The following is a 15,650-nucleotide window of genomic DNA, read 5'->3' on the forward strand; positions in this document are numbered from 1 at the left end:
ATGAAAATCTCAAACATTTCTAAATATTCCAACTAAGGGAAATATAGAATATTATCGTAGATTAGATACGCATACATCAATACGTACATATAGTAACAAAAAAACATATATTTCGATTTCACAATTATAGCAAATTTCTTCCAATAGAACATCGAACGACTAGGTTCGACTAGGCTCAAAGAGAACGATCTACGTACATCCGTCGTTACGTCTCGATTCACCGAGTGATAACGCGAATTAATCAGAGATCCGATTAATCGTCGACTAATCAGTCGGTGTGGAATACTCTGTCCGATTATTCTAGACCATGAATCTCAATTCCACGCTATAGAGAAGGCGATCACGAACGTCATCGACGAAAAATCTAGAGACGAATGATCTTTGGGATGATGCAACATGACATTGACTTTTACAAACATCACCTTTCTCTTTTCTGAGACTTAATCGAGCATTGCTTTCTCTTAACTTTCTGATCATCAATAGAATCAGAATTTTGTGGAAACTTCATTTATACGTAGTTTGAGAAAAATGAAGGACGATAGTGATATTTATCATGCAATTATATGTGAAATTTTGTCTCTTAGAAATTTATGATAATATATGATCATAAATTAACAAACAATAAAATTCCTCAGGCTTGTCTATCGGCTTTACATGTTTTTGATCGTTTTTAATCGTTTTTAATTGATTGGGTAGAGCATTGGAAAAATGAAGATTGGTTTATTTTGTGTTTACAATTGATTCTTTTATAGAAATAGAATCGATGAGAATTTGTTCTTGGTGAAATAAGAAATGAAAAAATATTGAACGATCGCTCATCTGTCTGTTGCTTCTGCAATTTTCTAGTCAAATTGTTTTTCTATTTATTTTAATTATTTTCCTATCCATTGTATATTCTTTAACTTGACTTATAATTTCCCTACAATTATTTTTAATAATATAACAATCAATTTCTCAATAGACCTACATTTTTAGAACAACAAAGCGTATAATAATAAAAAGGGTCATAAATCCTTATCATAAATCCCTAAACGGAGAGCTTGGAATTTTCATCGTTGCATAAATTCTGGAAATAAAGTTTTTTATTTCAATGCACGCAATACGCCTCTCCTGATTTTTTTTTTATTCAAATCGCAGAATATTTAACACTTGGAAGATTAATTACTGAAAAATTTACTACCGGATTAAAAGATTAATTACTACGATAACCAAATTTTAATTTTCCTTGTATCCTAGGTAAACAATTCACAATTTTAGGAAAATTAAAAAAGTGACTAATTGTAAAAGTATTAATATTCTTGAAAACACTGTTCTATTCAGTGTATTATCATTGTTGGCGCTTATAATGCCACTAACAATACTAATTAATGAGTGATTCTCTTCAAGATGTCACCTATAGATGTTTTCCTCGATATCGATGGAAATCAACAAGAATAAATAGTCGTCGGCATTGTGATTTGTTTTCTATGTCGCATATTCAACGAAGCTCCCATCTCGAAATATTTACGCTTTAAACAACTTTTAAACACTTGCTGTTTACCAGGAATTCATTAAAAAGATTGGCACTAATCGGTAATTCGGTTCTCCCGCGATTAGTCTTTCTCAGAATAGTCCTTTGCATAATACTTTGTCTTCTCCTTTCTTTGTCTTGTTTGAAAAATATCAAAAAATTTATATATGTAACAGCTGTTTACATGCTATTTTAGAAGAACGTAATCAGTTTTACGCGTGTTGTTGAAATGTTTTATGACCTTCTGCTGCGTTAAAGCGCAACACGTTCCGAAAAATTTGAATATTAACCAAGAATAACTGTTTGCATTATCCGAGCAGCTTTTATTTTTTTCAATTTGTAATTAAAATCTCGTGTAATCACCTTTGAAGCTCTTTTATAAAAATTCAAATAATTCTATGCTTACTATTGAAACGTTGTACGACGTCATGGTGGATGGCAACGTTACAAGAAATATTAAGCAAGAAGTTCCTATTAATTAAAGAAATATATTTTTCTCAATTTGTAATTCAAACAAGATAAGTTGAAAGCAAGATTAAAGTTCCAAAGGAATAATGGTTATTTCTTTGCTACAGTGGTTATTCCTTTACAACCAAATGTCTTACTGTAATTTTGTTCGATTTTAGAATCATATTAAAATTCTTAATCCGTGGAATTTTAATGATATAATCAAATTTAATAATTGTTAAAATATTAACAAGTATTTCGAATGAATTAAAAGGCAAATTTTCTCTAGTAAGTCTTCACGTTAAACAATCTAAGATACAACATCGTTCAAGATAAAACACTTTTTCATCATGCATGTATCATTAAATATTCAAAAGCACGGAATCGTTTTGTTTCGTGTGCGTTAATGGACGAGAAACGAAACTGGGCTAAGAACAGAGTCGAACTGAAAAATCGAACAGCGCATTGTGCCGATTAAAGGCGTTCATTATCGGCGTTGTTTTTGCTGGTCTAAAATCGAAGACACTTCCAGCAAGTCGTAGCTCGTTATCGCGACCCAAGATCAGCAGATTTTTCGAAGATAACCTTCGAATTAGAAGAAGGTTAGAACCTCTTACAGGCAGTTAGAATCTTCTTAATAGGAGACTTCGTTAACCGATCTCGTTTTTGTGCTGTAAATTACTCGATTCCCATTAACTCTTGGCATACTAAGATGGGATGGACGACGTTCTTTGTTAGGATTTTTTTTTTATCCCTGTACAGCGAGGTACTATAAAACGTAATTGGTTTTAGAATCTCATTCGTTGCAACTTCTATTGTACATTGTCAGCCTTAAATATCAGGACATCCACTCGTTATACATTTATTGGAAAACTTATTTATAGCAATTTTATTGCTTGAAAAATACTTTATCCGTAGATTGTTAGATTGTTCTTTAAGCTATTGGTCAGGTAGTACAGATACTTCTAAATTGATAAAGAGAACGTAGTTAATTAATACGAGAAGTACGTCTATATTTTTGAAATATTATTATGCTAATTTATTTATTATTACGTTATTGCACTATTATGTTGTATGAATATTCTTCGTGTCACGATGTTTTTTACTCGTCATTGTGTAAGAATGATAATGACATTGTATGGTTCTTCTATTACATAATGTGGGTCTTTTTTACAACGATGAATATACCTTTCTTAGAAATATCTTCCAAGGATAGAATCTCGTGAACTTTGTAGCGTGGCGTCATCCTATGAATAACGTGATTATAGAAAATTAAGAATAAAATCAGAAAATTTGTTACTTAAAGAAGAATCGGAAGATACGTGTAAATCGCAGAAAATAGACGAAAAATATCGACGACTGTTAATATGCAGAAAAGTTTCTCTATCTCGATCTTTCCGAACGAAGAAACATACATATTTGCACTGTTTATGAGATAATTATAGTCTAATTTAATTTTTCGCTTAATCTTTTCTTTCCATTTTTAAATTCTCAAATATGTACTTAACAACTTTCATTTCAATATTTAATTGAAATGGAGAGATAAAGTGACGAAATTGAAGGACTTCATCGCAAACTTTATAATTGAATATAATATGAATTTGCCACGTCGTTTCGAGAGCCTAAATAAACAATCAAGGATTAAATATTTCTGTATTCATCAAGTTATGCATTTTGGGATACGGGAAGACTGTAATTAGCAAGATATTAGGCTCGTTCAGATTGGCAAAGGATATACTGTCTGGATGTTAAATATTCGTCGTGCAAAAAAAAAAATCACGTACGAATAGATCTATTGTCTTTTAGGTTTTCGCTTATTGTACGTTTCATATTGAACACACAGTATAGACTTTTATATTGCAAAGTAATGTAATTTATTGTCAATCCTCTGTAAATAAGCTCATAATAATTTCAATTCTAAACTATCAATGTTTTTACTGAATATTTGAAATTTTTTTTAATAAAAATAAAAAGTCGGAGGAGAGAACTTCGAGTTCTATTTTTTATTATTCCCTTGAACTGGCCTGATATAAAATTCTTCTGTAGTTTTGAAATTTTGAAATAGCGATGACGTTTGTCCGTTGCTGTTCTACGTTGCTAGGGTTTTCTCCTCTTCTCTTCTCCTTTCATGAATAACAATAAACAAGAATGAAATATAACTTGTTTCATCAATCATATCTTATTGCAGAATTATTCCAAAAAATGCAAGAAATCATTTCATAACTACCGCGAATATTTCAAAAAATAAAAGAAATAGAAGAAACTGCTGTTTTGAGTAGGAATAAAAACATTATAAAAACAACGATGAGCAGCATTCTCAATTCTTCTTTAATCCAAAGAAACTTAATAAGCATATTTAGATTGGATCGGCTTACGAATTTTGAATGCTAAAGAAAACAGATTATTTACAAAAAGATATCATGCAATAAACTTGAGAAATGCAAATCACTATAACAACTTTATGAGTAATAATCATAAATAAATGTTTTCGTTTTATTTCTTTGAAAAAAAACCAGATGGATATTTTTTATATTTCATAATTTACTGTCATTACACAGATAAACCGTTCGTTTAAAGACCTACGGTTTTATAAAATTACATCAAGTTTACCTTACTGTCACACTTATTATTAATTACCTATTTATACTCGATAATGCACATAAATAATGTCAGTAAACATGATGTAAAATAGGAATTAATATAATTATCGACAAATGTTTATTTAACTTTATGATTGTAATGGATGAAAGTTCAACAGAATAAGCAAATACAATTACATAGTACTGTTACTATGTACTGCTATTACTATTACTATTACTTTATAATTTACTATCATTAATTGTATAAATATTTATTTATTATACCATAGATCAATGTCTTAAAGACGTACTTTTGAACTAAGGATATCTGCTTCCGTACATTCATTATCAATGATTACTCATTAGTTTCTAATCATTTACTATTACTATATAAATATCTTATACTATATGCACTAATATCTTTCTAGAATTATATTACACCTTGGAACCAAGATTATCTATACCTCTAAATCATGAGATCTAATTGGTGTGTCCTAGTTCGAGGCCGGACCATCGTGAATTACCCTAATCTCGCTAAATTTCTGGTCGACCGGTTCAGTGACCTAGCCAGAAACTTTCTATGGCGGATTTATAAATGTTAACGCGTCTATTCTGCGCGTGTACAAGCGTGTAACAGGCCCAGGAAACCGTTATAGCTCGTGGGTCGTCGTTATATTTGTGACGTCGAACAACCGTCCTCGTTTGTGTAAAAATTACACGCGTGAATACAAAGTCGTTCGTTCGTTGAATAAATAAATGTCTTTGTGCTTTTTGCATTTACAAGTCTGAACATCCCTTGAATATTAAGAGAATCGTTTGAAATAAAATCGCTCGATGTAACAGACGGTGCTTTTTATGGAAAGATGCGCAGACACCGTCTCGTTACTGCATCTGACCATGAAGTTCCGGATGTACTTACACGAAGGATAGACTGCGAAATAGTATGGGATAAAGTGAGAATTCGTAGAGAACAAATCTGAATTGGTTAGCATAAATAAATTCGCACTTGATATTCTTATATTTCGTGTAATATCGTAAGTTGAATTAATTAATTTTAGATTACTTGAATTTAGATTAATTTTATTTAATTTTGGGTTAATAAATTCCCTCTATTTTCTCTTACAGACAAAATGCTACGTTTAGAAAAATTGTACGTTTTCAAAGCCTAATAGTATGGTATTAAAAAAACTTGATTACGCGTCCATTTCATAGAGATGAAATTTCTTATTCCACAATTTTAGATTTTCAAAATTTAATAGCAAAATATGAAAACATTTTTAATAGTAGAATATATTTTAAAGATATACGAATAATAGTAAGATATGAAGAAATTTTATTACACATGGGTAATTCCAATATTTTCGTATGATAAATATTATCCACTGCGAAGTATTTATCGATAAAATCATGAAACCTGATTGGATGGAATAAAGGATTCGTTAGATGTCTTGTTCAAAAAACTCTACAATTATCTTGAATCTCTGTTCGAGAGGAAGACCTTCGAACGTACTCTTTTGTTTTTGAGGCCGAGTCCAGCCGGTGGAACTTGGCCACCGACCAACTTTCACGTTTGTCGTGTATTATTATCGGAAGTATTGTTATCTGGCCTGAAGTGTACAGCCATTGTTCGCGTGCACGTGAACGGATACAAGAGCCTACACTAGACTTTCGCCGGATGCTGTGGCTTTAAGGGACGACCCTTCGGCGTTTGTTTCAAAGTCGGCCGCGTGAACGAGATCGAGATAGTGCATGTTACACTGATCCATATTTGTCAAATATACCCATGGAAAGATCTTTCAAATAAATCGAAACACTCTCAACGCTAAGAAGCTAAAACTTCAAAAGAAGTATGTTTCTTCGAACTTGAAAATGATTGCCATTTTCCTAAACGTTCTCCTTAATTGAGTATTTATCTTTCTGTGGGAACATGTGTGAAAATTCTACAAATTTGAATAAAATATCCGATTAAATCAAGCTGGTCTTTTGTTAGAAAAATTTCTTTTTGTTTTTCTTTTTATTCGACTACCTTGGATTTTGATATAAATTATCAATAATCAGTATCATTTAAAGAAAAGATAATCAGTATCGTCTAGATCAATGAATTCGAAATATACTGTAAGAATCAGCAACGAAAGAAAGAATCGCGATATTATGAAGAAGACTGTGCAGTTACCGATGCAGTGCGTTATCAAATGCATATTACGTGAACGATTATTATAAATATCAAATGCGTGACTATGCTCTTTTACGCGATACAACGTAGGCAAGCATCGTAATTGCCTTAACTGCACGTGTATATTTTATCTGATTAGTACGAACGTACTCTCTATTCATCAAACGCATCGAAAAGATTTTAATCGGATTTTTTACGTTCACTAGACGCGTTTCTATAGATTTTTGGCTATCTGCCAAAAGTCTGGTTGTAGAAATTGCTTAGATTTTACGTAAGAATACAGAGCGAGCGATTTTCTCAGTGTCCAAAAATAATTTCGCCATCAAAATCTGATCCCTCGTCGGAATCGATAACGCAAGATTCTTTGGCTCTGCATTTTATCTCTCGAAAACATATTTTAATCTTGGCGATAAACGATCGACGCGATAATATTGAATCGTTAATCATGATTTCAAATTATATTTCGCGTTTTAATTCGATTATTCACCGATCTAAGAATACTAAAGTAAAAAGAGAATCAACTTTCATGAAAGTTATAAGGCTTCTTGAAGAGTGTTATCGGGTAGATTGAAAAATTGAAAAATTTCCCCCACTCGTTTACTGTATCGATTTAATTGTTTTTCAATGAACACTTGGCTGGTTATTGCTTCTTATATCTTCAAATTCGATGAATTCGACGATAGTATGAAAAGCGATAAGGATGTAACGAGTATATATATACATTATTAGCATTATATCAGTAATATAATAATAGCTGTTTCGATAAATACCGTATTATACATAATATGTTACTGCAATAGAATATCATCGTACAATGCAAAGCAACAATTTAATACACTATTTTTATTTTTACACTATTTTATTTTTAGATAATACACCATTTTTCTCTATTCTCTCTATATCTATGCTTCGTAGTTTTTCTTAGGTATTTCCTTTCTAATAATTAATTTAAGTTAATCGATTTTACCTCTGCCAAGTAAAATCTCTATTTTGCTATTCATTAAATTCCTATCTTTTAAATACGGGGACAAATTATATAAATAACACGTAAAAAGAAATTTCCAATGTCTCTATGTCTACATGGTTTTATTTGGATAAGTACATTAGCAAACTGCGTATGGAAAGCTTTCTCTTTTCCTCTCTCTCTTCGTTATCTTTTATGTGGCAACTATTTCTATTGATATCGTAGTAAATCGTAAAAAAGATGATTATCGGAAACGATGTATATTCTAGTAAAAAGCTATTATAATTTCATCAAGACTATCTATAAAATTGCATCAGCAAAATAATAGTCACCTCGGCATACCACACATAAGTAAGTACCTCTTATGATAAAACTACGGATACAAAATCGCTCTAATACTGTAATAAGATTGCACTAATTCTATAATAATACTACTTTAATCATTTTAATAGACATTGCAATAAATCTTCTAATAGATATCACAACAATAAATTAGTATATTATTATTATTATTATACGTAATAATATATATATAATATTTTTTCTTTCTATCTGTTTAACTTATTCTTATTTCTTCTTCTTTTATTGTAATTTTTATAACAATACTACGCTCATCGTTTTATTCTATTTTTGCAATAAATCTGGCAGTTAATAGAAAGGAAGCAAGTATCGCGATAAAGATGCAATTTTTTATGCAAAGTTTCTCATTTCTTCCAAAAGAGAAGAAAAGAAAAAGAACGAGGAAGTAGGTATAAGAAGTGTGACCAAGAAAGCCTCGAGATTCTCAAACGTGACTACTATTTGTCGCTAGGCGAATGAAATTTTATCAGATGACGCGATCATGCGTAGTAAACCGCAGTCTGGATGATTAACCGCGCGTACACGGGCATGTAAGACATATGACCGATTCGCGAACCGTCTAGGAATAGTGCAATACAATGGAGAACAACAGCTTTACCAAGAGAAGTCAACGAGGACTCCACGAACAGTCAACAACACGTTGCGCAACTTTTATAGTCGCGCTACGTACTTACATCACTACAAAGAAGCACTAGTGGATATACATTTATTGTTAAATTCATCTGCATTCAGATAATTAACTGTATCATTAATAAGAATCGATTAATGTTGAACAACATAATTAGGAATCAAATTTATTCTAACCTTCTGTAAGCACCTATTATGGAATAGTGTTGGTTGCGAGAATTAGAATTATTCGCAAATTGTTCTCAAGTTTAATGAATATTTCTATTTATGAATTGACAATTACAAATTATTATTCATAAGTTTCATAAATATTGGTATCTATCGATCATTTATTTATGAATGATATTACTGAAAGTTATACATTATGTTAGATTATGCTGTGATTCTTATAAAAAATACAAAGTTTTATTACTTTTTGTATGTAACGTACTAATCGGGATAGATTTGCTAAACTTTTCATTGTTTTCATAGCTATGCGAATGTTTCTAAATCGATAACTATAGTTGTTCTTAATTTATGCAAAGATGGTTACGTCTTGAGACAAGTTAAACAATTTATAACACAATATTGTTCGATATCAACAAAATTCAATATAACGGATATCGAATGTCAATGAATTTTTTTCGTCGTTTTGATGCTTTGAGCATTAACAATATGTATGTTGATGATATTAAAAAATACGAGAGAGATATGGAGATCGAAGAAACTTTATTTTCTTTGACATTCGATGCTTCTCAAGAATAATTAGAGGGACTAATTACACAGCGTTAAGGGGTTAAAAATTACTTCCTCTACAAAGAATTATCATGATCTCTTCCTAATTATTTCTTTTTTTTCCCCTTATAATTTTGATCAGTCTATAGGTGATGCTAGGTACTTAACATTTCCTCATAGTAATTGGAAAAAAGTTTCTAGTATAACAGAACAAGCTTGTAGCGGCATGAACCTATTTCATGAGCACGCCGGAACGAGGAGACTTTAAGCACACTTTCATAGCGAAGTTCGCCAGCAACTTTTCGGTAAAAAGTTTATCAACGAGATAGAACCGAGTACCGAGATAGGACAGGAACGCGAGCCACCCTATTTCTTAACAACTATGAAACAAACGCATTACGAAGTAGGTCGGCGTTCGTTTTAGAAGTGATAGAAAAATGGCATTAGATATATGTAGGGTTTTCTGAAAAACTTTTCTTTACTCATAAAGGAAGAGCTGATTGGAGCCAACGAAACGATAAAATTTAATATATGTGCTTCAAAAGTGTCTTAAAAATATAGTATACTTAAGTAGACAGAACAATTCACTGGCCTATAATACAGGGCGCACATTTTAGACTTCAGTTTTAATTAAGAAATATGCATTGTATGGTGTACTAAAAAAAACACAATATCGCACAATGAATCATTTGTTAGTATTGTGCGAACAAACGCGTATAATTTGTGTTTATCGTTACTGTATTTTTCCCGCGACTCCCCACTTTTAAATTATGTATTATAATTTACAATAAGCCTCTTGTTTTCCCGTTGCATTCTTCCTCGAATACATTCTTAGTGATATACAGTTTGGCGTAAATACCAGATAAGAGAAATAGAAAAAAATCGATGAACAAAACGTGTCTTATTATTTTTCGATCGTAAGACAGTTCCGTCGTTCACCAACAAGAGTAGAAATAGAAATAGAAATATTTTCATAAAACTAGAGAAAATTGTTGATAAAAGTTGTTTAAAATATTACTTGATTTTTGAGTTAAACAATTATCTATACTGGAAAATATCTATTATATCTATTTAATTGTTCTAGTAAATTACAATGTTATTTTGCGAAATTACATAATTTTTTTTTTGCGTCTTAAACTATCTTTTTTGCGTCTCTGTATACACCTACATATTCGTAATTGTTCTATTAAAGCGTTCAAGAGAATTCGAATCGAGTCTACCTCTTCTATCTGGAATTTAAAACTCATTTGTGACTAACACGGGTGCCGACGAGAGGCAAATTGGCGCGTAACAGCGCGTTCAATGGTTTAACACGATTATTGTATTAATTACATTTGCAATTATCCAAGCAGAATAAGCAGCAACAAGTAAGAGTCAATTATCTAAATTGTGCGCGCAAGGTAAACCGCGAACCATCTGGATTGCCATGTCACCACTGTTTTTCCCACTAGCTATATCTCATTTCGGTGATCTCAATCGTAAAACTGTCCGAAAAATTCCACCTCTTTTTTGCAACTGAATGATTCATACCTAATTATTCATATCCATCAGAATTCTGGGACGTCAGTATACACAGCGTGATAGTGTAAATTTCCTGAATGATCAAAGAAGAGAACACGATAGGTATTCATTTATATGAGCTTGTTAGACAATTTTGTCAAGAAATAACTTCTTTTTCTTGATTTATAAAAGCATGGTACATGGTAATTGTACAATAATTTGATATAACATTAAGAGAGTTTGCTTCGAGATGAGAAACGTAGAATGTTTCTAAAATATATGTAGTTGAAACGATCGGAGATCTGTTTCCAAAGGTCTTTCTTTGTTAATTGTCCACGATCCTTAGAAGATGACCAAAATCGTATTTAGCTCACAGCATGCGTTGCCAATTTTAAACGTTTCGTCGATATTAATACGTGTCGCATAGAACTGTCTATGTCTAAAAAATCAAAGACCCGAGTAATAATTGTTGCAAAAGAGAAAAATGAAATGAAGAGAAGAATCCCTATATGTGACATAAAAAACAATCTATATCTAGAAAGCTAAAAACTTCATTAATAATGGCAAAAGAGAAAGACAAGACAAGGAAAAAGGTAAAGCTAAAAAAGAAGAATCGAAAGATTCAAGAAGAGGCAAAATCTTATCCAAGCTGTTCAATTTGCCTGACGGCATATTGGAGACGATGCAAGTCCTCGCCAATTTCTCGTCAGGCCATCTCCTGTAATCGTATTCCCGAAGGTCGCCGATGATTAAGACTGCATCGTACACGGAATGTACGTAAAACCGTGGTGAATCGCCTCGCGTTAAGTGGGGAAAAAGGCCTGTATAAGCGGTTCCACGTAAAACGTGAACGTTTCGTGGATCACGTACGCCTTTTTCCTTCGAAGGAAATGAAACAACCTGAATATGGAAAATCCTGGTGCCGACCTGTTCTGCGCTGGTATATCGACGTTGGCACAATGAAAGTTACATAAGCTTCAACTTTGTTCGTCATGAAAAAGAAAAGGATAGAAGTAAAAGAAAAAAAAACGGATCATATTTTTATTAGCCAGGAATTGTGCTTGCTATTGGATACTTTTACTTACTATTTAACTTACGATACATATATTAAATTTGTGTTGCGCGATGGCAAAATAAAGACACAAATATATTGTTAGTATTATTAGAATGTGAATCGCGAAAAAAGAGAAAAATGAAGCGAATCTTGTTTTTATTGTCCAATTACATTACCTTTTTATTGTGTATTTTCGTGTCGAACGTGTATACGTGGGTGGTAAAACAGAGACACGGACATGTTATTACGTTATTGTGATCTGAGTCACGAAAAAGAAAGAAAATCAAGTGAATTCAGTTTTTAGTAACCAGACGCTACCAATAGATCATTTTCACTTGCAATATATTAAATTTGTATTTTAAAAATTTATACACCATCGCTCAAACATATTTGGACATGGAATTTTGTATAAGAAAATGAGTTCATAGAGCAAGAAAATACATGCAGTAATTAGTTAAATTTAATATCGAATAATACCGCCAGTAAATGAACTTACCAAATAAAGGAATATGTATGGTACTTCTAAGGAAAAATGAGACAATCAGCTACACATATCTTATAAGATATCTGTGGTATGTCAATCCATTAAAGACTGATCAAGGAATCGTCTCGGGAACACAATTTCACTGTTTTACGTTTTAACTGCGTACTCGTGAGAATCAGAGTCACGAGAATACGAGAGTACGAGAATATCGTACTTAGAACTCGTACCACTCACAATCAATATATACATTCTACTATAATCTCAAAGTGAATATCATTCGAGCCGTTTCCATCAGGTGATCGTTAACTACGTAAGATTGAATCATCTAATAGTACTACATTTATGTACAACGTAGTAATTAATAGGAAATAATCGTGTCAGGGTAGACGTAAATTTTTCATCTGTGTTTACAGAACGAAACGTTTTTTCCTTTCCCTATTTCTCGTGACACTTCGATCCTTCTCGAGTATATTGAAAAGAAAATTGCTAATGGACAGTATCATACACGTTGATCACAAAATTATTTGTTTTGGTATTATATGTTTGAATACGAGAATTTAAAGAACTATGAAAGTATCTGCCCAAGTAGAATAGATCGTGCTATAGTGTGACTTTATAGGGTAAAATCACTCTTTGGAAAAACGTAAAATCTTCTTTCTCGTCGATATCTTAAAAAAATTATAAGGAAATTGAATAAAAATCGTGGCATTTCTTATGTGTACAGAATGGTTGGAAATAATAGTAAAAAAGGTTTTGTTTGTAATATTTTAAATATTTTATAGCCAATTTTTAAATTCTTAAATTATTTTTATCTTACTGATTCGTATACGTGTATACTTAATAGCTCTCATTTCTCAAATTATTATCTTATTATTCATTCATGTCACTGATTCCATATTTAGCGATTTATGTATTTAAATTTAGAATATTAATTTATATTTTGCTTTGAGCAAGATGTACTGCACACTTGACGTAACTACGATACTCTTGCGATCAACCGTAGAAGCCACTTGATAATTTCGCGACATCATTTTAAATGAAATTAGGTTTCGTAACTGATGCCGTGACTTTATTTCATTCACATCGAAGAACGTAGGAAGTAATTGGATATAACTTCTTATTTCATCTCCTTTTTTTTCATATTCAGTCTATATTTGTCTTTTCAAAAAACATGCTATCCATAACGATATATTTTAAAATATTGGTACTTGACAAGTCTCTCCTTTTTATTTCCACAATGATTTATCAATAACGATTGCAATTGTTTTTAACATTAGTGACAAGATAAACAAAAGTGGTAATTTGAGACTAAGAGAAACGATAATTTATTTTATCAATCATTTTTTTGATTGGAACGACCTTCTATCTGATTCGAGATTAACGAAATTGACGAGATTAATATTGATTGTTATTGAGACAGAAATATGATTGTGCACATATAAAATCATACTAATGCGTTACATACAATGCAATATGTTGATTAAAAATTTTGTTCGGTAATGTATTGCTAAAAAAGCATACAAAGAAGAAAAACATACGATTTCACAGTGAAATGTATCTTGATATATGTATAGATGTAGAAAGCGGATGCATCTGTGAGTGGCTGTGCGTGTAAGAAGCAGTCAACGAGTCGAAGGTGAAAACCATTGCGGAACCGTTGCCAAACCGTTAGGCTGCTTTCACACGGAGATACGCGTATCGCGATACATGTATCGTGAATTGCTTTCCGTGTGAATGTCGCCACTTGTTTTAATGTTTCGTCTGTTCCCTTCATACGAAAGGGCGTTTCAGGAAAATCGTTGTGTGAACGCCTCCATTGGTATGTTCATATATGTTTATACATGTTCATATATTCAGTATCTATCATACGCGCATCGCGACGATACGCGACCAGGCAACCGCGACTGGACGACCGCGACCACGACCAGGCTAATCGGTAGAGTCGAATCGAAAATAAAATAAACTAAAAAATCAAGAGTCGAATTGCTGAAGAAAGTCGAAAGTCGTGCGCGGAGTTTAACGGTTGCTCAGCGAGAGAAACGTAAGTGAGTTGCGATACCAAGTGTTGTAACCGATCGCGTTAATTGATACACTGTGGGTGTAAAAGCATTCGCACATTCTTTCAAACGGAATTTCAACAAAATGTTCAGCATGTATATAACATAAAATCTGGAAAATCTACTTTTGAAATTTTCACTATAGGCTCAAATGAAAAATTTGTAAAAAGTTACTTTTACTATTTTCTTCGCGAGTCCGATCGACTGCAACCTCCTCAAGAACTTTTTCCACGTCGTCTAGTAGACTAATTCTTCTAACTTCTCAGAAAAAGCTCAAATCTGGCCCAATTTTTGAAAAGTCGATCTATCTTAAAGAATGTACGAATGTCTTTCACGTCTATCATATGTGTTAGATTGTCGTAAAAGTTTCTTTCGTTTTATAAGGAAATAATAGAACAAAATGGAAATGGATCACACATAATTCAATAAAATAATATAAAACAAAAAAATGTTGTGCGTTTATTATTTCCTTATGAAACGAAAGAAACTTTTGAGACAACCTAATACTTTTAATTATAATTATATTATACTTTAATCGCAAATTAAACATCGTTCCTCATTCACTCCTAATCTTAAATAAATCCATCGAAATAAACTATACTGAATAAAATTCCTATTTAATGTACGAATTTGAAATGTCCCTTTTTCCTTAATTTCAATGTTATATATAGATAAGATTATCATAAGAAACGTGCATTGGAAGCAGCATATGCGCAAAATTTTTATTTCTTCTTGAGCACGTACAGATAATCATATTTCTTTTCACGATAAGAATGATTAATACCGTTCTTAACAATTACATAGAGCATAAAAATAACGTATTCTTAATATGCTTTTCCTGTCCATTAAAAATCGAAAAGAAATATGAAGAAACCGATGAAATCTGCCAAAAATTAATCATCGCTTTATCGAACCTTACAATTAAATTCGACCAAGTACTAAACCATTTCAACGACACGCTGTTGCTGCAAAAAAAGAGAGAAAGAAGACAAGCATAAAATGTAAAACTGTAACAATGTAACGTAAAAACGTTTTGAACACTCGAAAATTTCGTTCACGTGAATCCGTGATCTTAAATCGTAGTTGATCCCAAAATCTTAGAAGATATTTGCAGATGACAAGATAGAGGAAACGTGTTTGTCAGTGAATTGGGACAAATCTGGCGCCGTTGAGGCAACATT

The 15,650-nt window shown here is 31.9% G+C and overlaps 1 protein-coding gene and 1 long non-coding RNA gene across 4 annotated transcripts in view; one reads left to right on the top strand and one right to left on the bottom strand.

Annotated features, from left to right (window-relative positions):
• LOC117165774 (uncharacterized) overlaps positions 1-12,675 on the bottom strand; it is a 28,445-nt gene extending 15,770 nt beyond the window's left edge. Inside the window, exon 1 of one of the 2 annotated variants that reach the window (XR_013058048.1) lies at positions 12,425-12,675. This is a non-coding gene — a long non-coding RNA (uncharacterized LOC117165774). The remainder of the gene's footprint in view (positions 1-12,424) is intronic. The other variant, XR_013058047.1, reaches the window with a different exon arrangement.
• Positions 1-15,650, top strand: part of LOC117165773 (uncharacterized) — a 34,188-nt gene that overhangs the window by 9,935 nt on the left and 8,603 nt on the right. The gene's annotated exons all lie outside the window — the stretch shown is intronic.

The sequence above is a fragment of the Bombus vancouverensis genome, chromosome 3, assembly GCF_051014615.1.
Source record: "Bombus vancouverensis nearcticus chromosome 3, iyBomVanc1_principal, whole genome shotgun sequence".
NCBI classification, from domain to species: domain Eukaryota; kingdom Metazoa; phylum Arthropoda; class Insecta; order Hymenoptera; family Apidae; genus Bombus; species Bombus vancouverensis.